Source organism: Ambystoma mexicanum, chromosome 7p (assembly GCF_040938575.1).
Source record: "Ambystoma mexicanum isolate Mex_15411 chromosome 7p, UKY_AmexF1_1, whole genome shotgun sequence".
Classification (NCBI taxonomy): Eukaryota; Metazoa; Chordata; class Amphibia; order Caudata; family Ambystomatidae; genus Ambystoma; species Ambystoma mexicanum.
The window spans coordinates 891,703,926-891,726,861 of NC_090939.1; the positions used below are offsets into that span (position 1 = coordinate 891,703,926).

Sequence of the window (22,936 nt, forward strand, 5' to 3'; positions counted from 1 at the left end):
TCTGACCAGGAAACATTCGGGTTACAGAGGACCACACCGCCTATTGCAGAGGATTTCACCTCTGAGGAAAGAAGGCTGAAGGACCTGCAGGAGTCACTACATGAGGCAAGTGGGCTGGACACTTCCCCAGAAGTGGAATTTGTTAAGCCAGACCCGGGGGAACATGCTGAAACACCCTATAGAACCCTGATGGCAAGAATTATTGAGTTTATGGGTTTTATGGGTTGGTCTGCGCCTTCACCTGTTTTTCAACAGGACGACCTAACAGATATATTAGACAAAGGCCCACAGGAGGACCCGGTGGTCCCCTTCCATGCAGCCTTACAAAGGAAGATTGCATCTAATTGGGAAACTCCCAAAGTTATCCCTGCAGTCAATAAAAGATTGTCAACCAAATATAGGGTAGCGGCTGCTGACCCTGAATACTTGTCAAAACACCCGACTCCAGAGAGCCTGGTGGTTCAAGCGGCAACTTCATCTAGCAGTAGGACCGCTTACACTACTGTCCCACAGGATAGAGATGACAAGAGGTACGACTCTATGGCAAAAAAAGTTTTCTCTGCCTGTAGTATAGTATGGCGTTGAAGTCCATCAACGCCACCTGTACGCTCGCCAGGTTCAGTCACACACTGTGGGAGTGTGCTTCATCAGTGGCTGACTGCATAACCGAAGGAGAGGAAAAGGAAGCCTTCCTTAACATTATTAAAGATGGCAAGGATGCCATGTGCGAATCACTTCAAACTGGCATTGATTCCGCTGACAGTATCAGCAGGGCCATGGCGGCAAGTACGACAATCCACAGGCATGCGTGGTTGCGAAAGTCGGGCTTTGCTCCAAATGTACAGGCCAGACTTTTGAATATGCCCTTTGGAGGCTCTTCATTATTCGGGAAAAAGGCTGATGACAGTCTAGAAAAGTTACAGACTTCTAAAGCAGCAGCAAAATCTTTAGGAGCTGCTATCCGCCAACCTTCTTTTCGCCCCTCAGGAACCTCTGGAAGAGGAAAGTCCTTTCGCTATTATTCCGCATTCGGGAAAGGCAGAGGACAGCCGGCTCAAAGAGGCCAAAGGAGATCCACCCGAGGTGGATGGGTCAAAAGTACTAAGGCCGCAGCAGCAGCAGGTGCCTCTTTACCCTCGGCATCTGCATCAGCCGCCCCCAAACCACTCTGAGGCCTTTCCACACAATACACCTGTAGGGTGCAGGTTAACTCGCCATCTAAGGGAATGGCAGGCTATAACGTCAGATGTTTGGTCATTGGAAACAGTTGCCCAATGTTACTGCCTACCCTTTCTACACATTCCTCAGAGCCATTCACCGGGGAACAACTCGCTGAAAGTGCCGGATCCGCTCCTCTTGCAGGAAATTGTAGACCTGCTAGAGAAAGGTGCCATAGAGCCGGTACCTGTAGCGGACAGGAACAAGGGCTGGTACTCCCCCCTACTTTCTCATACCAAAGAAAGACGGAGGACTGAGACCCATCCTGGACCTACGAGAATTGAACAAGTTCCTCAGGAAGGACAAGTTCAAGATGGTAACTCTCTCTCAGATCCTTCAGGCCCTCCAGCTTCAGGACTGGTTGGTATCTCTGGACCTTCAGGATGCTTATTTCCATGTGCCAATCCATCCCAAGCACAGGAAGTACCTGAGGTTCGCAATTGGCAACTCTCATTATCAATTTCGAGTTCTGCCATTTGGGCTGACCTCCGCCCCGAGGGTCTTCACCAAGCTAATGTCGGTTGTGGCTGCAAGTCTAAGGAGGGAAGGGATTCACGTCTACCCCTACCTGGACGATTGGTTGATCAGAGCAGCTTCTTCGGAACAAGCTCGGATCCAACTAGATTATGTCTGCCACTTCCTCCACAAGCTGGGCTTCTCCCTCAATTTAAAGAAGTCACAGATGATACCATCACAGAGACTCCAGTTCATTGGAGCAGTCCTGGACACGTCCCTGGGAAAAGCCTCGCCACCAGAGGTGAGGGCTCAAGATATTCTGCAGATGGTCACCAGGTTTCAAAATGCCCAACGTCTCCCAGTCTACGACTTTTTGAGGTTGCTAGGCCTCATGGCATCCTGCATAGCCCTTGTGCCAGAGGCTCGCCTGAGAATGAGATCCCTTCAGTGGGCACTGAGGACTCGGTGGTCACAATTCTCAGGGAGGATGACAGATCTCCTCCGGATTCCGGACAAGGTAGCCCACGACATTCAATGGTGGGCATCTCCAGAGAACATCTTGAAAGGAGAACTGTTTTGGCAACCATGGCCGGAGATAACAGTAGTCACAGACGCCTCACTCACGGGGTGGGGAGCCCATGCCAACGACCTGACCATCAGCGGTCGTTGGTCTCCATCGGAGTCCAGACTACACATCAACCTGTTGGAGCTGAGAGCCATCAGACTGGCACTGAAGGCTTTTCTGCCGTCTGTACGGGGGAGAAACGTCCTGATAATGACGGACAATACAGTGGCCATGCACTACCTCAACAAAAGAGGAGGGGTAGGGTCACTGCCACTGTGCAGAGAGGCGATGCAGCTCTGGTTTTGGGCAATTCAGGAAGGAATCTCTCTATCGGCAATTCATCTAGCCGGAGAGAAGAACTTGACAGCGGACGCTCTGAGCATGCAGAACACAGTCTCCCACGAGTGGGAGATAGCTCAGGAAGTCCTTCAAGAGATCTTCGTCCTTTGGGAAACTCCTCAAGTGGATCTGTTCGCCACCAGTATCAACAGGAAGTGCGACAGATTTTGCTCAAGGGAATTTCCCCCGAGAGGAGCTCTAGGAGACGCGTTCGTAGTGGACTGGGAGTTCCCACTTCTGTATGCGTTTCCTCCGGTCCCTGTCATTCCTCAAATGATCAGGAGGTTGAGAAGGTTTCAGAAGACCATGATCCTAATTGCCCCGGATTGGGCCAGGAGAACGTGGTACCCGGACCTTCTGGACATGTCCATCTGCCCTCCAATTCGTCTACCGTACAGAGAGGATCTTCTCTCACAGAAGGGAGGTCGGGTTCTCCATCCAGCCATCAAGACCCTCAACCTTCACGCTTGGTATCTGAAAGGTTGAGGTACAAGGATTGGGACCTTCCAGATGACGTCATGGAGGTGTTGCTTTCGGCCAGAAGGCCAGCAACTAAAACTCTATACCGCTGCCGTTGGAATACATTTTGCAGCTGGTGCAGAGAAAAGAATATCGAACCCTTTTCATGTGGTACACCTGCGGTGTTATCCTTCTTACTTTATTTGGCAAATTCAGGCCTTCAAGGTGGCACTATTAAGGGCTATCTTGCAGCGCTATCGATCTTTAAGCGCACTGCAGAGGAGCCATCGTATTTCAAAATTCCATTGGTAATACAATACCTGAAAGGTCTAACTAATGTTTACCCTCCAAGACCATTCCAAGTTCCCTTATGGGACTTAAATCTAGTTTTAAACTTACTAAAGGGTGCTCCTTTTGAACCACTCCACTCTTGTTTATTGAAGTTTCTCACCCCCAAAACTGTTTTATTGGTAGCATTAACATCTGCTAGAAGGGTTAGCGAGATACAAGCCCTATCTTGTAAACCTCCTCATACAATTTTTCACAAGGACAAAGTCGTTCTACAGGTGAAGCCTAACTTCCTCCCAAAGGTAGTTTCTGAAATTCACATTACTCAGAAGATTACTTTACCTTCATTCTATCCTCCTCCCCATCCGGGGAAAGAGGAGGCGAGACTACACAGGCTGAACCCTAAGCGAGCCTTGAGTTTTTATATCAGTAGACTTGCTAAAATTAGACAAGCAGACCAACTCTTTGTAGGTTACGCAGGACATAAGTTGGGAGTACCAACAACCAAACAAACCATCTCCAGATGGATTATTTTAGCCATTCTGGAATGCTACAAACTGGCAGGGAAAGAGCCCCCTCAAAATCTAAGGGCTCATTCGACCAGGGGTAGCGCAGACTCCTCAGCTCTTCAAAGAGGGGTACCAATTAGAGACCTATGTGCGGCTGCCACATGGTCGTCCGCACATACCTTTACCAAATTTTATAGCCTGGATTCCTCCTCTAGTCAAGAGACTAGATTTGGCAAAGCTGTGCTACACTCTGTTCATTCTTAAAGAGTAATATGGCATCTCTTACTCCCGCCTCCAATCACATACCACTGCTATGGGAGTCTATCATAGATAAGGAATACGTTGGAGGACACAATTCCTTCGAAGAACAAGTTACTTCTTACCTGGTAACGTTCTTTCGATGGGATGTTCCTCCGACGTATTCCTTATCGCCCCTCCCATCCATCCCTGCAGTAACATTTCCCTTGTGGTTGCAGCTTACGCTCCTTCAAGGGTAGTAACCATTCATGCAATAACTACCTTACTCTACAAAACGGAACTGAGCAACGGACGCTGCGCGTGGCCATTTATAGGCATGATGACGTCAGCGTCGATACGGTGGCTGTCGAGGAACACCTACTCGACGGACATCGACGCACAGCGCCCTCTACTGGGAAAAATCTTTTCCGAGGCCAGCAAGCTGGAGATACAAAAATCATAGATAAGGAATATGTCAGAGGAACATCCCATCGAAAGAACGTTACCAGGTAAGAAGTAACTTGTTCTTCTGTGCTAATCGCTCTGCCAAGCTTGTGCTAGCCTAGATAGAGAATCATTTGGTCTTACCCTTGCCATATCTACGTGCAGTGAGTGGCCTATAGAAATAGCTTTTTACAGGTTCAGCAAGCTCACTAAAGGCAGTTGCCATACCGGCCCAGTCTGGTCATATTGCAACTGTAAATCACGTACCTTCCTTTTCAGCCTGTCCATCTCTAATAAGTCTGGCATCCTGTAATATTTCAGGATGCCAAACTCCTTGGAGATACAGATTTATTTATTTATATTTATATAGCGCGCAGACAGCCCAGGGGCATTGTGGCGCTGTTACTTGCAGGAACTTAGTTACAGGGGGTACAGGATTGGTAGCAGTAGTTGGCACATTATGACAAACATATTAGTCATTACAGCTCATGCATCTTTGGTTATTACATTACAGACAGTTGATTGACACACATGGTGCTGCAAAGACCTTATGTGAAGAGGGTGGTCCTAAATCATCACCTTAAATGCCACCCACAGGGTTGCAGCGCTGTCTACCGAACCCACGTTGACATCAAAGAATTCCTGGATGGCCATAGCTACCTCCTCTCGGAGCACTCGGCCAAGCAGCCCCTGCAGTTTAAAACTCCATCCGGGAGTGAGTGGCCCGCTTCAGGAAATTCCAGCACACGTTTTCTAGGGCTGTAATTGGACAGTGTGGGAGCCGAAATTATGCATTCCTTGACCTAGGACAGTGCCCCATGTAACAGCATGACAGTCCAGTCGGGCCAGTGAGTTGTAGGGTAATGCACGACTTCTATGACCCTCTCGTGTGTAAGATGCAACATAACCATCATATTTTAGAAATCCATGATGTCTCCTGCTATCTAAATCAGGCTCACGTACAAGATTAAAGTCTCCTATCCACAGTATTACCGATTCAGAATAGTAAGACTGCCCGCCAATTCGATCCCTATGGCAAACTGTAGTGCTGAAACACGCAGAAACTAGAGTGGGAGTTGGCAGCTGAACCGGATGTATGTCAGTTTGGCACCATCCAAGGCGGAAAAATGGGAAAGTAATTAGGAAATGTAGAGGGTTAGGATTTATTTTGCCGAAGCGCCAGATTGCAATGTAGTGGAAAAGCGCCACTACTCCGGCACTGAAGGATTGGGCTAGGGACTTGATAAGATGGTCCACAGCCGAAAGGGATTTGCATGTGCAGCGCGCTATTGGGGCAGGAGCTGAAGGCCTCCACTCCCAACGGGATGATATACGGACTCCAATGCAAGCCCCATGCAACCTTAGACTGCCATGTATTGACAAAACCTGAAATGTATTGTTGTTCTTAAGCTATGTTAAGTACTTTGGAGTTCTGTTTGGGGGGAGGATGTGAGTCACCAAAGGTGTAAATGGACCCTAGCCAATTTCGGTCGCACTGCTCGGTGTAGAAACTGGTAACTGTGATTGGCCTATGAAGTGTGATTTATGGATATGTTGTTGCTAACTGGTTTAATGTTTTTTTATGTTATTGTTGTCCTGTTGAATTTACATGAAATAAGTATGTTTATGTAGAGTAGCAGGCAAAATTTGAAAGAAGAAAGTGACATCCATATTGGGGCCATATTCGGAATTACCATGCTGTAGCATATCCAATATGCCATGATGGCGCCCTATGTGTTCAAACTCTGAGCACTCGTGTAGAAAATGAATTGATTTGGTTTGCTCAGGTGGGTCTCCGTCTCCTGGAGGCATACCATTTTTAACCCCAAGCCTGCTTACATAGGCCAATACGTTTTGTTTAATGCATGAACATTCTAGGAAAAAGCCACGATATTCAAATTAACCACCTCACTTATAAACTATCACTTTTCACCAGCCAGGTCTCCCAGGTTCCTCCACCGAGGGTTTACCCACCTGGCATCGCCACAGAAGCCTTCTTACTTACAAAAAACATACAAAATGGCATAGCAGGATCTGGAAAAGAAGAATTCGCCCACTATCCCACCAACACTGGGAACACAGCGTGTGCCTAGATTCCATACATCATCCAAGCTATATATTGAAACGTAGGGTTAATGTGGAGGCACTTAGGGATGTCCACCCCTCCCCCCGCCCCCAAAAGCCATCAACACTGCTGCCTTCCAACAGTCAACAGTTAGTGATGCTAGTGTACTGGTCATTTAATAAACTGTATTGAAAGGACCCTCAATGCTAATAACGACTGGTATTACCATTGTTCGCTATTGTGCTACCTCACCCAGCCTACTCCAGCCACCCCCACCCATAGACAGTGACAGTCTAATTTAAGTGTGTCATGATATCCAATTGGGATGACAACCTACACAATGTGTGTTTCGGCGTAGTGCCAAGAATGTACAGCAGTCAGGGTTAGGGGAGGGGCATGCACGATTCTACTTATTGTATAGCTTGTTCCTGGTCTGTTTTGAAAGTAGTCTTCCAGTACGGGACCACGAGCAGCTTAGCACGCTGCATGATGTACATAAAAAAAAATCGAGTACCAAAAGATCGAATTACAAAAAGAGTGCACACCACTTGTTCGCATTTTGTACGTTTTTCTTTTTTTTTTTTTGGGTCCCCCGCCACGCATGTAATTTTAGTTAGTTATTTATTATGCGCTCGGAGGCTTATGGGCAAAACAAACACAACATTTCACAACAACCTACAGATCGAGCAAGAATTATACATGGGAGAAAAAAGAAAAAAAAGGAGGGCAAATCTCATTTAAATAACGTCTTAATCTTTTTCCTGATGATTTTCATAGAATGAATATCTCTTAGGACCGGAGGGATGGCATTCCATGCCTTAGGTGCCACCATAAAGAAGGCACTTTTCATAACCTGAGTGAGAGTGCACATTCAACTTTTTAGCTGGTTGGTGTTATTAGATCTCAATGCCCTAACATTAGATTTAAGAGTCAGAGCCTCTGCTAGGTATGAAGGGACAGTGCCCTTGGCACATCTGTGTTATGACAAGTAGCCTAAACTGAATCCTTGCTTCAATTGGTAACCAGTGCAGGTTACGTCTGGCCCCTGATATGATCTCTTCTTAAGACCAACAATAATCCTAACCATACTGTTCTGCATAGTTTGGAGCTGCGCAATATCAGACTTAGCTTTTCCTACCAAAAGGCTACTACAGTAGTCCCTTTTCGACCCTACCAAGGCTCTAGCCACCATTTCACATTTAACTTGCGAGATATAAGGAAGCAGTTGGGCTAACAGTTTAATGTAATAGGCTGTTGAGGAAACTAGGCTATTTACTTGAGCCCTCATATCCAGACTTTGATCTAGAACAATGCCCAAGGTCTTCATTCTTCTTGGTTGTAATATTACAGCCAGCCACTCTGAACTGACTATACTCTTGGTCCAGCTTCTTGCTTTTAGTACTCGTGCCTTACAGGGCTCACGTTGAGGGTACACGCAGGGGGACTGAGTCCACCCACTTCTTTCAGACTCGGACCCCCCCAGCTAAAATGAGAAACATTGCATGTCCTCTTTGAATTTATACATTGAAGGTAAGCACGGGGATCGAACCACGGTCGTCAGGTTTGTAGGCCGGACACTTCACCACTGCACTATTTAACCTGATGAAAAATAACAAACAACTGAACGTTAAATGTCCCATTTCGGTACTGCAAGTCCCAGGGAAAACATTTGTATTGGTTCTTGGATTTTAAAACATGCACACGTTTTACCGTTTTAAAAAACACTATTAGAAGAAAATCTCCTCTCTTGATTGTGTGTGTTGATTTTATGAAAGTTCGTCCTATGCAATTTGGGTAGTTATGCAAAGTCAATTTAATGGAATGTGCATATTTCACCTTGGTATGCTAATTTCTGGCTATGTCACATGCCTTTGCATTTGCTGATGAGTCCCCCACTTTAATTTTTTGGACTTGACCCCTGCGTGCCTATCACCATAAACTCATGATTTTCTTTGAGTGCCAGGCTGTTTTCCGTCATCCTGTTTTGGATGATCTCATATATCCTGTTGATGTTTTTTTTCATCCACCTCATGCAGTCGTGACAATGGGATGACATATTGAGTGTCATCTGCATAGTTAGTAAAATGCAACCCCCGAAGCCCATAATACCAGACTAGGGGAGCAGGGGACCCGCCGCAACCTGTGCTACCCTTGTTTGGCATTTGGAATTCAATCTTTTTAACCAAGCTGAATGCACACTAATTGTGCATTTTGTCTTTTTTTCCCCTCCATCTTTTTGTGCAAACCCCACTGCATACCAGAGCTAAAATCCAGGATGCTACTGTTCTAGGTGGTCTCGCCCGCTACTCTACCAGCTCTCAGAATCTAAATGCATTCCTTGTAGTTCAACAATTTAAATGACGGACCTGAGTGGCGTGCCAGGTACAGTGTGGGGGCCTGAGAGACCCATGCACCCTCTATGACCAAGTGTGGCGATAAAGAGGCCTTAGGGTGAAGCTTGGGTATAATATTTTCTTCAAAGTTCAATTTTGCCAAATTCTGTCCCCTCGCATGTAGGGTGCACACTTTGCAGCGCCTAGACAGTCCTTGCAGGTTTTCAACCTAATCCAGTTGTGAGGCAACATCACTGTTATTACTTTCATAATCTTTAAAATATGAGCCAGGACTGGCTATGAATTGTTTTGTGATAGACCTCCCTGTCCCACTTTTGACAGGGCCATGGAACAGGTATGGTCCCAGTACACTGGGATTATGTCCGGCTTGTCACATTAGTAGTATACTGTATCAGTCTAACAAGTATGGTAAGATTTCTAAACTAGGAATATGCTAAGATTGTGAACACTGATGTCAAACTGGGCGCATGGTGGATGGCACTTTGATGTTTTATAGTTAACTCTCCCAAGACTGAAGTAATCGCCTCACTGCCAAGCATTCTCCTTGCCTTCACCAAACGTTTACCCTTGGCCTTTATGCCATATCAGAGGACTTCAGCCGTGGAATCCTCTTTAACAGCAATCTTAAAATTCACCATTTCGTCACATCCACTGCTACTCCAGGCCATGTTTACAGCATCAGGATATTCCACCACACAATTCAGCCACTGCCAAATCAGTCATCTTGGATACTGCTCTAGCCGCTTTCGGGGGTCTGTTTCCACTCTTTTGCCCCTTTTTAACAAAGACCTAAACTTTGCTACCTATACTCTTTGATATCTCAAACTCCTCTTCCACCTCTGCCCATCAGGTTTATGTTGGGTGGCTCTCGATGCAATCCCTTTTGAAATGTCTGCTACTTCTGTCCAAATCCTTCTATGGACTTGCCTCCCACTTAGCGTTTGAACTCTTATAAATCGCCAACACCTTCCTGTACCTTTCAATCTAATGCTCTTCATATTTTTGTCTGCCCTGTGCTACCTTTCTATTGCAATCTCTCTTTTCGTTTTCCATTCCACATGAACTCCTTCTCCATGAAATCAAAAACTTCCCTACTCTCACTTAATTTATTTTACATCTGCCCTTAAATGGTATATTTTCTCTATGGAAGTAGCAACACCCTTGATGAGAACTTTGGTAAGTCAGGAGTACTTGGACCAGAGGACATGTTTGAATGTAGTTTTATTTAAATTAAAAGAAAACTCCTCACTCGCCCTACTACTAAAAGGGAGATCCCTTGCTAAATAAACAAAGGTGCTCGTTTATAGTCAAGAATACAATAATATTTCTCCGTCCAAACCTACCCACTGAACGACCGTACCGCTTAGGAAAAACATAAAAGAAATAGGCTGAGTGCCCTGCACTTGTGGTTCCTCACAAAGGTGTTTCTGGCTGTCCAAGGAATGCCTTGTGGGTCTGGATCCAATAGTTAGGAGACAAACGTTCTTAGCAAAATGTAAGGAAATGGGTTGAATGCCCTGCTCTCTTAATCCTTCTCAAAGGTAGATCAGGCTGTCCCAGGAATCCCTCCTGGGTCTGGATCCAATGTTTAGAAGTAAACAAAAGTTCCACTCAAACAGTTCTTGCCAGTCTATTAAAAGTTCCTCAGTGATTTCCCCCAAAGTTTGTAAAACGTTTCAGGTTCCTGAATGTGTTAATATCTACACTGGTTCACTGTAACTTACTGAGTAACTATACCTTGACCAGTTTATATTATATATCATACCTGTTGTATGTCTGTGATGTCACCCGTTACTTAATATAGATTTTCCCATCCAGCAACTCGTCCATTATCTGCTCATGTATCACACTGGCATCATTTATCGTGCACGTCAAAGGCATTTCTGTGCTTCGTGCCACAATTCTTTTGTACACCCTCACAGATATCGAATCCCAAATCCTGACCGAATACCAAAGCCTGGCCAAGGCAGAGAGGCAAAGTACCAAAAAGTAAGAGGAGGAACAGGGAAGTATCCGAAAACTGGATTCAACTTTTTTTAATAACACTTACTTTGACCTGAAGTCATTTATTTTCCTTGATTACATCTTGCGTGAGTTCCCTTGTGCTCTTTAGGACACACCTCCACGATGCCCAGGGTGACGAAACCAAATTTTCTCACCCATGGGCAAGGCTGAGGGTAGCAGGGGGAGACAGATTTGGGTTTGCTCTACTAAATAGAGTACCGCTGCCAAACCAGCATGGGGCAGCTGTGACACCACTGGCAACTGCCCGGGTCGCCCATGCCTAAAGCCGTCCCTGCATCCACAGACTCCTTATCTTCAGTCAAACTCCTCGCCCCATCCTAAACAGAAATTAATGTGCAAAATCAAAGCCTCCAGCCAACTGATACATTCTGCGGCAACAGTGTTGAGGCATTTACTACCATAATAATTGTTTCTATTTAGTGTTTCAAGGCGATTACACTCACTTCTAGGTGCAATCCCTTTATGGAATCCCCTCTCCCATGATTTCCCATTTAATTAATGGAGTCTCATGATCCTGCTCAGGACAGAAACACTCTGTTAGAAGATGGGTCTTTTCATGGAATCTTATTTTGATTTTAGTGAAGATGGGGTTAAGAGCTTCTAAACAGTTAGAAAGGGACAGCACGAATTCCCTCCCAGCTAGCTTCCGGAACAGAAATGCAACCGTATCTGCTCACTAAAGAATGCACAGAAAACTAAGTCTGAGAGGGAGTCCACATCCTAACTGATTTCCAGGGAACAGATTCATCCACGCTGAATGTCTCCTTGTAGTGAACCCAATGTTAGTCTAACAGAAGTGCAGAGTGAATATGACCAGTAAATGCTGTTGGATTGATTGTAAAACGTCTCCACAAAGAGACAAAATGCCAACTTGTTTGGGGTTCAATTATAATATTTGTAAATCTGTTGCTGTCCTCCAAAAAGTACCTGGTGATTACTTACTTCAATGTTTGAAAAAAATATGTGCATGCTAGTGCCCCTTTAATTATTCACGTAGCCTAATAGAAAATGTATAAGTTATCACATTATTTTGGCATAGTTCAAACTGACAATTGACTGTTGGCAGCAGTCTAAACAAGTGCTCCCGCCTGAGTTGACTTTCTTTTGATGCTGGTGTCTGAAGTTAAACAGGGCATGGATCGTATTAAGCCTCTGTGAAAACACATTGCTCAAAACACTTTGCCGTCTAGTGTTTGGTGACAAGTTTGCTAAACTCTACATGAACTCATTTCAGAGACTGAAGTCATCCTCCATATGGAAGCTTGAACCTGCTCAAGGTGGATTCATTTTTAATATGCAATTGGTTGCCTTCTTAACATTAATAGGTATGCCTCCTTGTTATGGTAAAGTAATACAATGTAAAATAAAAGTGTTCCTTTGTAGTTTAGGTGAAAATATTGTAGAACTAAAGCTTGTTCAGACTACTCCGAAAATGCAGATTGCGGATTTTGCGATCCCACAGACATGGCTGGCAAGCAAACTGCTTTACAGGTAGGGGACAAGTACATCCAGAAGGGATAGGGATTGGCTTCATTTAGGGGCAGACCGTTACATATGTATGCTGGAGGGTGTGGGAGGAAAATCTTGAGAGATGGGTGTATGTGATAGGCATTATTAATTCAAAGGACAGCAGGCCTCAATAAGAGCTTGGTAGTAATTTGGTAGTAAATCTGCTGCATTAACGCCAAAATCATTTAGTTACCGCCACTTAGTCCCATGCATTTACCAAGGGATTATGAGTAGTTGCAAGGCAGTGTTAATCCCTGTTTTTGGAGTCCATAGGTGTCCATGGGGATTTTGGTGGAATTTCCACGAGTGGGGAATTTTAACTGCGTTAGTTCCCTATTAGTTTTACTTGCTTAAAATTGGAGGATTTACCTCTCACATCACACTGGAGGTAAAGTCTCCACTTGTAGGTCAAACTCTGAATTCAGCGGTGTGGTGAAAATTCCAGAACTGACAATAAAAGTGGTATTAATGGAATTTCCACCAGATTTTGACAACAGTAGTGAACGTCTAATAAGGTCCAGTGTCCTCTATTAGTTTCTGAAGTGCAGGAGGGAGTCTCCCATATCTGTTTTAGTAAGTGCTTCCACAGTCCAGTTGAATAACAATACTCCTCTTGCCTGATTACTGTCGTGTTTTTTTATTTTTTAGAATATGCTGTTGAGCTAATTTACTGCATCCTTGACCTTCTGCCATGGATGATGCAGTATTAGTCAGTGTCTTGCAAGTTATGTAGGAGTTTAAGTTTGTGGGCCTGATCTGGAAGCCAGCGTAGTTCCCAAATGGTACAAAAGGTGTGGTCTAATTTATTTGTGCCCGTGATGAACACGACTGCACCAGGGTTAACTGCTTTCAGGGGAGTGAGGGTGGAGACTGTGATACCAGTGAGGAGGCTGTCTGTGTTGCCTTGGTGATGTGGGTCTTACAGAAAAGGCCTGAATTCAAGGGTTCTTAAGTTTAAGGGCAGATGGGGTGAGAATATTGTTCAGTGTAACAGAACTGCAGAGCTTTGAACTTGGGTATGCTTGGCCAGATGTTTGAGGAAGAAAAATTCCCTGTTGCGAGGTTGTTTTATGTGGGCACTTGACATCCTGGTTTGGATGGGGGATAGTTGGTGCTTGCCGTGGATGGCATCTAGAGTGTTGATCATTAGTTAGTATTGCGTGGACCTGCGTGTTCCCGTATCTGGATGTCCAGGATTGCGAAAGGTCTCTCTCCATCCACATTGCACCCAGGAGTTTCATCTAGGAGTTGAAGAGGAATATTGAGAAGCTTTGTTGTACACCACAAGGGATGGGGGGATGGGTGGGGGGCAATGTGATCTGTTTGTACCCATCTGGATTAGTTGATGACCATCTGCTAGATAAGCAGTTGGGTAATGCCAGTGTAGAATGCACTTGCATAAAGACAGTTCTTGTTAATTTTGCTGGGTGAAAGGTGGGAAGCTATGGCATTTTGTTTCCTGACAGACTGATGTGTCGACTGCAATTTGTAGCTACTAGGTGGACTTTATCAGTTGGGGATAAAATGTAACTGATCCCCTGTTGGTAACCTCCTCCCATGTGGCCAGGGGACGGCAGCTGCTACCTGATCCTGACCCTGGAGATGGCTATGTGAGGGAGGATCACATGGGAGGAGACAGCCTCCAGGGAGATGTCATGGCTTCATTGAATGAGACTGAGGTGTTGTATCGCCCATTTGCCAATGAAGAAAATCCCCGATACCCAATTCCCCAATGGTCTATTGCCATTCATCTACACCCTCCTTTATGGAAAATAGAGAAACCTTTTCCCCAAACCCTATAGGCCACACTTCCATCTCTGGTCTAAAATGTCCACCCCCCACTGCCCAACTAATTTTTCCAAGTCTAGTTATCTATCATATAAAACTGGCTTGTTTAGAACTGTTGAAAGTGATACGCATCAATCGACATTAATGGATTCCTTTTCCCACAATCATTCAAGTACTAGGAGGAGGAAGAAGGAAAGAATAATGCAGAGCAGAGGGTGCCTCAAGCTCAATGCGCGTTCTAGTTTTTTGGAATGTACCTGTGCGTAGGACATTTAAAGATCGAAAGCTAACTCTTGGAAGTGGCTACTGTTTGGGAGAAGTCATTGCACCCCTCTGCAAGTCTTGTGGAGCTTAGAAGCATGAACCGCTGTGGAGGAGCTGAGCGGCTAGCCATAGAGGGAGCAGAGAAAGACTGTGAGGATGGAGCGTGCCAGGAGCCAGTGGAAGAATCCTGGGCATTAAGCAACTGAAGAAGGCTGCGTTTCACCTACAGGGACCTGGATGGAAGCAGGCGCGTGGCAGCAAAGTAGAGGGAGAGACCAGAACTACGCAGAGCGGCCCAGAGTGGAAACCAGGTGGCAAACCTTTGACGTGTAAGTGCAAACGGGACCGAGTCCTAAAAGGTAGACTCAAATTAGCGTTGTAGTAAATGCATAAGAGCTGGAAACGATGTCTCAGTGAAGGACATACTATCTGCTCAAAAATTCTAGAAGATCAAAGCACTATGACTAGATGATGCCATACTGCATTTACAACGCTAATTTGAGTCTACCTTTTAGGACTCAACTACCGGCTTCACCATTATGTCTTGTGAAGAAGAAAAGCATCAATCTTTTGCTACAGTGTGTTAACACACCGAGAGCTGCCTTTCACAAGTAAGTCTGCTAATTCCATGATTTCTGATACATCTCTGTCCATTTATGCTTTTAGTGCACTCTATTTGACACTATTAGAGAGCCACTACTTTTTGCCGCAATAGGCTATGGGATTACATGTCCTGTTTTTTGTTTATCTACAGGGTTTTCCGAAGGCGTTTACACTGAACTTTTTTTAAAAAAGCCTCTGAGGATTGGGTTTACCGACACTAAGATACGATAAGTGCCCCCTTATACATCAAAATACTGCCATGATTCTTGATGTATTATAGAGATTACACGTACTAATTAGGTGTGATCTATGTCTCTTTAAGGTTTGGCCTGGATATTCCCTCTGTGTATTCAAGACAAGAGGGTGAAGACAATTATGCTTTTGAATTGCCAACTGGGGATCAACAATTTACTGTTTACACCGTTACGACAATACCAACCTGTCAAGTCCTTTTCTATAGACCACTGAAAGACCGGTTTGAAGTCGTTGCTACGCCCCGGTCCACCTATACCCTTGAAGAAGTTCCTTACAGTAATTTTAACCACTATAGGAACGAAACATGTTGAGAGATTCGAGATACTAATAGAAAGCATTACCAAAAGCTTAAGAATCTCAGATAGGTGCACTCCAGGTATTGATTGACCTAGGCACCTAGACAAGAGTTACTTAAAATCATGAACTCGGTGTCACCTGTTGATATATCGAGTGGTTCGACCTTTAACAACAATTGAGACTTGTTTAATTGAAAACTGTCTGTACTGTCTATTTGTATATTTTGCATATTTGAAGCACATTTTGCACATTGCAATTGTTGTGATGACTACCATTAAGCCCTTTATAGCACTGGTCACTTTGTTTAGTCTTAAATGATGATTTTAATATTTCTATTTATTAAAAACTGCCTATTTTATATCAGAATAATGTTTTATGAAGTCGGGTTGTATTTTCCTTGAACATCTACTTGCCTTTGTTTGAATTGTCGTCTACTAGGGTGTTGATCCCAAAACTAGCCAGCCAACTACATGCCATAAACCTAATTTAGGTGTGGGAGCCTTGTTGTTCTTACTTTATACAGGTCAGGTTTGCTCCTCCATAACCTAGTACTATACATGATTTCCCCCATGTTTTAGAGAGGCAGCAGATCAAGTTTCTGCTCCTGCTTCACTGGACGAGTATCAGGCGGACAAGGACAGCGATGAGCCGCCCGCTCCATTAGAGCATTTCACGACCGGGTGCTGGACATGATGCTACTGCTTGACATTCCAGTGCCCGAGGCCCCTGTTCCACAGGAGGGGGTGCTTTCTGGAGGCTTCACTCTGTCGCCTCAGGAGCGCACCGGCCTGTTCCTCCAGAAGGACATTTTGGCTGAGGCCCGTAAGGTCTGGGAAAACCCTCATTCTGGACAGCATCTCAACAAGAGGATTGACGCTCGCCATAAGCTTCATACCTCTGAGGACATATCTTTGTCGGCTTGTCCGCTTCCTTCGTCGATGGTGGTAGCAGCAGCCACCCTCCAGTCCAAGCCGGCCTCTACATCCTCCACTGCAGCGGCCCAAATACTCTCCAAGGAGGACAAGCTTCTTGATGCCATTGGTAAGAAAGTATTTTTCAATTCGGCGCTCCAGCTTAGTCAGGCTAACACTGAACCTATCCTTGCGGCAGCAAATGTCAAGCTATGGAGGGAACTAGCCGGTTTTCAGGAATGTATTCCTGCGGATAGGCTCGAGGACTTCAAAGCCGGTTTGTCGGATGCCAGAGTGCTGGCTTCAGATCTAATGGAGGCTGCGGCACACCATGTGGACACTTCTGCTCGAGGCATGGTCGGGGTCGACATCTCCCGCCAAGCCAGGCTCCATGCTACAAAGTTCTCAAAGTACAGGACAAGATGCTTGATCTTCCTTTTGATGGTAAGGAATTGTTCCATTCCTCCACAGATGAGGAACTAACAAAGACCAAGGCAAGCACTCAGACAGCCAAGTCTTTATCGGTCCTGGTGAAAACTCCAGCTAAGGCTCCTTATACACAGAGATCAGGGTCCCAAACTCTGTCCTTCTGTGTATTCAGGGGTTTTCCGAATCGCAGTGTGCGCAGACCTGAGGCTCTGGCGGGCGGTCTCCGCCGTAAGCAACAGCGGCAAGGTGGCCGGCTTTTCTTTCAACCATTAGCCTCCCCTCCTTGGACAGGTAGTCTCCCTGCCGACAAATCATCCAAATTATATTTTTTGTCAGTCGCACGAGACTCCGGTGAGAGGGTGAATTTCATCTCATCTGGAGGCGTGGCAGACCATCACCGAAGACCGATAGGTGTTGTCAATCGCTCAGGCGGGCTTCCGCTTGCCCCTACCCCACCCGTCAACCCTCCCTTCCAACAGACCGGGTCGCCCTCCCTCAGAGCCGAGATACAGAAACTTCTAGACCTCATAGTGGTGGAGCCTGTTCCCCTCAGGGAGCAAGGGGTGGGCTACTATTCCCGTCTGTTCTGTGCCCAAACCCAACCAGGCTGGCCTGCGCACTATCCTCTATCTTTCCCAGTTCTATCTTTCTCTTCCCCGAGAGAAATTCAAGATGATCGCGCCCTGCCAGATAAAGTCCTCTCTCCAAAAGTGCGGCTGGCTCAGTGTGGTAGACCTCCAGGATGCATAGATGCACATTCTGATTTGGAGGCCACATCGAAAATATCTGTTGTCTCCGTGGGAGCAGAACACTTCCAGTTTCGTGTACTCCCTTTCGGTCTCAGCTCGGCGTGTCTTTACGAAGATGTCGGTCATTGCAGCATTCCTCAGACTACAGGGGATTCATGTATACCCATACTTAGACGATTGGCTCCTGTGCAGTCCTTGTTCACAAACGGCCTTGGCCAATCTTCATTCACTCCTTCAGCTCCTGTTCCACCTTGGGCTGCCATTGAATTGGCAGAAATCGTCCATGATGGTCTCTCAAGACCTGATTTTCCTGGATTTCCGTTGGAACATGGTCATCGTCGACCACGTGGCAGCTCTTCCTCCATTCCTCGCACATGACAGCCTGGTGGTTCCATGGCCTCTTGCGTGTTAGCTCAACCTCTTGCATGTCTGAAGATGAGACGCACTCAGCTAGCTCTTCGGAGCTGTTGGTCTTCGGATCCGGATTTCAAGATGATTCCAGTTCCATCATGCATGACGGCGGATCTCCAATGGTGGTTGTCTGCCAACAAACTTTCAGTGGAGGCCTCCTTCCAGGAGCCCTGCCCACAAGTAACGGTCACTAAAGACTCCTCCCTTCTGTGGTGGGGAGCAACGCTGCGTCACCTCGAAGTGTTCGACTTGTGGACGCTGCAGGACAGGCTGTTTCATATTGATTACCTCTAACTCGGTGTTCCTGGCACTCAAAGCTTTTCAACCGACATCACCAGCAGGGTGGTCCGTATTCACACAGACAACTCTGTGGCAATGTTTTAAATCAACAAGCAGGGCGGCACCAAGTCACCTCCCCTTGTGGAGCTTGCCATACACATTTGGGACTGGGCCATCAAGCACAATGTTTGGCTCCTGGCTGTACACATTCCGGGTCACATCAATGAGACTGTAGATTCACTCAGCCGTCAGTCGGCAGCCAGTTACGAGTGGGAAATGAGCAGCAATGTTTTCTCCAACATTTTCCATCAATGGGGCACTCCAGAGGTTGACCTCTTTGCAACTTCTTCAAACAAGAAACTTCCTCCTTATGCATCCAGGGACGGGCTCGGAGCATCCTCCCTGGGGGACGCCCTCGAGATTCTGTGGGACAACATGAAGGCGTACGATTTCCCTCCATTGCCACTGAGTCATCGGTCACTCTGCAAGCTCAGGACCGCATCGAATTGCACTCTCCTGTTCATGGTTCCTTGATGGCCAGCCAGATTCTGTTTTTCAGAACTACAGCATCTGTCGGTTCTTCTCCCGATCAGATTGCTGCAGATTCCTGACCTCCTTCACCAGTGCAATCACCAGCTGTGGCACCCCTCCCCACCATCGTTCAGCTGGGTGGCCTGGCGCCTGAGTTCAGATCTTTAGCACAGTTCAATATGTCTGAAGACAATATGCGCATTATTCAAGCAGCCAGGAAATCTTTTACGAGGGCCCAGTACAGGAGCAAATGGCTCTGTTTTTGCCACTGGTGTTTATCTAAACTGCTCGATACCGTCCTATCCTTTGTGTCTCACTTGGCAGCTTCTGGCATCCATGTTCTGTCATGCAGGACTTACCTATCCGCCATTGCGTCCTACCTGTCCAGACAGCTGTTCCTTTTCTTTGACTAATCCAGTCATCAAAAGGCATTTTGCAGGCCTTCATCTGTTCCTGCGGCACGGACTCCTCATCCCAAATGGGATCCAAATATGGTCCTCACCGCGTTCTGTCACAAGTCTTTTGAACCTATGGCCACTACCAATCTTAGTTACCTCTTGGAAGGTATCTTTTCTGATCGCAATAACATCGGCATGGCGAGTAAGCAAGCTCCAAGCCCTCTCCGTGGAACATCCATTCCTCAATTTCCACAAGGATAAGGTTGTGCTTTGCACTCCTCCTTCCTAAAGTGGTTACTGATTTTCATTTGAACCTATCAATCTCCTTACCCGTCTTCTTCCCAAACCCAGCATCTGATGCCGAGAGAGTTCTGCACAATTTGAAAGTCAGGTGAGCCCTGAAGTTTTACCTCGATAGAACGAGTGAACTCAGAAGCTCCTCACAACTCTTTGTTGTGTTCGGTGACCCTAAAGGGAAACCAGCTTCGAAAGCATCCATCTCCTGCTGGATTGCCTCGTGTATTTCGGGGGCCTATAAGACCCAATGCCTTCAACCACCAAAGGGCATCCATGCTCATCTAGTCCATGGCAAAGCGGCTGCTGTTGCCTTCCAAAAGTATGTTCCTTGGGGAGGCCCACGTAGCTGCCTTGGCGATGGACTCGCATCGGTTTTCTGCAAGCATTACTGCTTAGACCTGAGCTCTAGGGCTGATGCCTGATTTGGCCAGGCTGTCCTCAAAAACTTATTTCGGTGAAGGGATTTTCCATCCACCCGCACAACCTATGGTTGTGCTTGGGAATCTCCCACAAGTATGGAGGAAAGGGGACGGGGACGTAGGAGTAGAACAAAGTTACTCACCGTAGTGACTACCTTACTCCTAGTCCATAGTCCCCTTTCCTCCATACGCCCACCCGCCGTCCCCTCTAAAAGTATCCTCTATTGTTGCTGAAATGGTCTCACACCTGGCGATAGACAATGACTGAAGGGCGACAGGCAGGGCGGAGCCCAGGAGAACAGGGTTACGGCCACGTGCGGTGGCCCCGCATAAAAATAAAAGAAAAACCGCAATTACATTTGAGATGCTTTTTGACAAACGTGCTGCGATCCCGTCCTGAAGGACATAATGCCCCACAAGTATGGAGGAAAGGGGACTATGGACTAGGAGTAAGGTAGTCACCACAGTGAGTAACTTTGTTAGTATTGTTGTGGGCCGAGCAAAGACACAAAGAACTGTTAAACTAAGAATCATTTGTATTAAGGAAGAACCCAGGGGGAAGGGAGCCACCCTCTGAAACCAGGGCTCTTTTACCTTGGAGAACTTTTGAGTTGTTTATTTTCCTTTACAAACTCTTTGTTCAATCACCTAAGGTTAAATAGATTTCCCATATAATTTAATTTATAGTGTGTGGGTCAGAAAAGAACTTTTGGACACAAGGACAGTTTTGATTTTTGACATCCTGACACAGATGGATCCTTAGTTTTTGGTTTCAGGTAGGGAAATTCCTCTTAGAGTAGGGTCAGAGAGGCCTTTTCCCAATCCTTATGTTTTCAATAAGAGCATATCAAACACTTTCCAAGGAGGCATAACAGTTGGGCTTCTGTTGTAGTTTCATATATATTGCCTTATTCTGCGATTATCTGAAGTTTCCTTTAGGTATGTTCAAAACTATATAAGTACCTCATGTTGAGAAGAAAGGCCATTTTGCTGCTTTTGGAAGCACCTTGAACTTTTTTTTTTGTGGTGCTCTCGACATTTTTACAGCTGAAACTTCTTCGTCTCACCAGGGACCCAACTCTTAATTGCGTTAATCATCTAGAGCCGTCATAACTGCTGCTTTTTGTCTCACTTTGTGACACCCTGTGTGGTGTCTCTGGCTTCACTAGTGTTTGGCTTTTCCATTTGGGTAAGTGAGGTACTTTGTAAATCTCATTTACTATTGCAACTCATTTTGTATATATTCTGCCCTGGTTAGTCCCCTTGGATAACGAGGCAGGGGTTCTCTTTTTACCCCCATTCCTGTTCCTGAGTCCCCTCACCTAGGCATTGTTTCCTGTACATTGCTTTTTCTTTTTACATGGGGACACTTTTTGGCCAGCATTTTCAACTAGGGGATAGGCCCTTGTCTCATTTTGGTAGCCATAATTTCTACCTCATTGTTTCAAATCTTGCACCTTCGACCGTTCACTTTGTTGGCATTCTTACTCTGTTTTGTTGGAGGGCATAGAATATGTAGTGGTGGGTTTTCTAGATCACTTATTGGTGTTTTGGGAAGCCAGCCTTAGTGGACCTGCAAAGGTTTAGCAGAAATGACTGACCGAATTCTCAATTGGTAACTCGCCTGAGCAGTAGACAAAGTAAATCAGCAGCTTAGCGTAAAGTACAGCTAAAATACAAAATATGTTGTCAAACAATAGGTTGTCCACACAGGTCAAGTATGAAAATACACATTTACTAGCACAGATGCATGACTGTTTAAGCAGATTTTATACAAACCCCCGTTGAGCGATGTACGACTAACCTTAGACTGGGGCCAAAAGCACCTAGCCAAAAAGTAGGCCAAAGCTAAAATGTAGGTGGTGTGGTCTTAAGATGGATTACGAGTATCTTGCCTGGTGGACCGATTTTAGAAGGCCACACTACTTGGCCACATTCCAATCAAGGTAGCAATGATGTGCAGTCACGGCTATTCTCAGGAGAGTGTGTACATCTGTTGTCGGTTCTGTTGTTACCTCGGAAAAGCGCTCCATTTGCATCTGTACTGTTGTATATCTATGTAAAGCGCTCCGTTGTGTATCTGTATTGTTGTATACTTCTGTAAAGTGCTCTGTTGCTTCTCAAAGCTAGGTCTGCGCTAAATAAATACCATACTAGTTACAATAATAATAATTATAAAAGTCTTTAACCAAAAATATGGCTAGCTTGTGTCAGTTTCATTCCTGATTCTGCACAACTCATAGATTTCTCTACATAATTACCGGGGTTGGCTATGTGAATTGGTGCAGGGTCAAATTCGGTGGGTCAGATGAAAGGAAGGGAGATTGTCATTTAAGGCAAATTACTTGGATCTCGGATTTATTGCTAGTGTGAGCTAGATTGTTCATTTCATCCATCCATTTATTGCTTTGAAGTTGGCTGTAAGGATTTCCTCAGGAGATTAGAGGTGTCCTGTTTATCTACTTTTTGAAGAAAAGAATGGATGACTACTGGGGTATCCAAGGCATGTAATAAAAAACTCAGGCTGGAACTGCTCATGAGATGGCATGCTGGCCCATGTAACCATCAAAGGAGTAAGCCCCGTGGGAACTCGCAGCCTAGAATATGGTCAGATAGGAAGGAGCCAAGCTTGGCTATATGTGATCTGTTTTTTAGGAAGGAACTTTGCCACGACAACGCTTTACCTAGATATTAAACCAGATGTTGAAATGCTCAATGAGGCTGTTGCAATCAACAGTGTTGAATGCTGCTGCCGGGTCAACCATAATCAGTATGCCCATTTGGGAGGGATATGGTTGTTCCAAAATATGTTCTGATGGCAAGGTATGTGGACTATG

General features: G+C 45.6%; 1 protein-coding gene across 1 annotated transcript in view; it reads left to right on the plus strand.

Annotated features, from left to right (window-relative positions):
• Positions 1 to 22,936, plus strand: part of GRTP1 (growth hormone regulated TBC protein 1) — a 987,655-nt gene that overhangs the window by 188,045 nt on the left and 776,674 nt on the right. The window lies entirely within an intron of this gene.